Here is a 2,007-nt window from a genome sequence, read left to right on the forward strand (position 1 = left end):
TGATGGATGGATGGATGATGGATGAAGGATGGATGGATGGATGGATGGATGATGGATGGATGATGGATGAAGGATGGATGGATGGATGGATGGATGATGGATGGATGGATGGATGGATGAAGGATGGATGGATGGATGATGGATGGATGATGGATGAAGGATGGATGAAGGATGGATGGATGATGGATGGATGGATGATTGATGGATGGATGAATGATGGATGGATGAATGATGGATGGATGATGGATGGATGATGGATGGATGAATGATGGATGGATGATGGATGGATGGATGATGGATGGATGCATGGATGGATGGATGGATGGATGGATGAATGATGGATGGATGATGGATGGATGATGGATGGATGGATGATGGATGGATGGATGAAGGATGATGGATAGATGGATGGATGGATGATGGATGGATTGGTGATGGATGAAGGATGGATGGATGATGGATGGATGATGGATGGATGGATGGATGAAGGATGGATGGATGAAGGATGGATGGATGATGGATGAAGGTTGGATGGATGGATGATGGATGGATGGATGAAGGATGGATGATGGATGGATGGATGAAGGATGGATGGATGATGGATGGATGGATGAAGGATGGATGGATGGATGGATGATGGATGGATGAATGATGGATAGATGATGGATGATGGATGGATGGATGATGGATGGATGGATGATTGATGGATGGATGAATGATGGATGGATGATGGATGGATGAATGATGGATGGATGATGGATGATGGATAGATGGATGATGGATGGATGAATGATGGATGGATGATGGATGGATGATGGATGGATGGATGGATGATGGATGGATGATGGATGATGGATGGATGGATGGATGATGGATGGATGATGGATGGATGGATGATGGATGGATGATGGATGGATGATGGATGGATGGATGATGGATGGATGATGGATGGATGGATGAAGGATGATGGATGATGGATGGATGATGGATGGATGATGGATGGATGGATGGATGAAGGAAGGATGATGGATGATGGATGGATGATGGATGGATGAAGGATGGATGGATGATGGATGATGGATGGATGGATGGATGAATGATGGATGGATGGATGGATGGATGATGGATGATGGATGGATGGATGATGGATGGATGGATGGATGATGGATGATGGATGGATGGATGATGGATGGATGATGGATGGATGAAGGATGAATGGGTCAGTTTGTTTTTCACCGTCGTGTCGCAGCACTGACGTCTGATCTGAATACAACTAAACTACTAACGATCATTTTCATTATTGATGAATCTTTATCAATCAGTCGTTGTCATCACACTTTCCATAAAGCTCAAGACGACGTCATCAAACATCTTGTTCAATCCCGAACCAACAGAAACCCTCACCTGAGAGAAACTGGACCTTTACATCACCGTCTGTGGCTACAAACAGTATGTAAGTGAATGAAATGTGTTTAAAATGACTTTTAAGGCTTTTTTAAGGAAATGTCAATCAGTGCTTTGTAAGACTTGAATCAACCTGCAGTCAGTAGTGAAAACATTAGTTAATGTTCAGATATGTGAGTCTGAATCAACACCAACAGACTGATGCTTCCTGTTGTTTTAAGACTTTAAACCTCATTTGAATCACACCAAAATGCTTTTACAGTGACACCTGTAACTTCTGTTGTGTTTTATAAACAGGAACTGACGACCGTCTTTCACTTTAAGAACTATTCAGTTTAAATACATTCTCTGTCAGTTTGAGACTGAAGGAACAAAGAGTAAAACTTTATATTTATCACTTTTATCAGAAGTAGTTGAAGCTGTTTGAAGCTTCCAGGCAGCAGCCGGAGCCCGAGGCTGCGTCTCTAACTTCATGTTCCTCTTCACACTATAAACCAGAATAAATGGGATTCCAATTATGTTTTTTCAAGCCGGGACATTCCTCTGCAGACATCTGATCTCAGTCAAATTACCGGCTACAGAGTCCTCTGAACAGATGGCATC

The sequence above is a fragment of the Thunnus albacares genome, chromosome 23, assembly GCF_914725855.1.
Source record: "Thunnus albacares chromosome 23, fThuAlb1.1, whole genome shotgun sequence".
NCBI lineage: Eukaryota > Metazoa > Chordata > Actinopteri > Scombriformes > Scombridae > Thunnus > Thunnus albacares.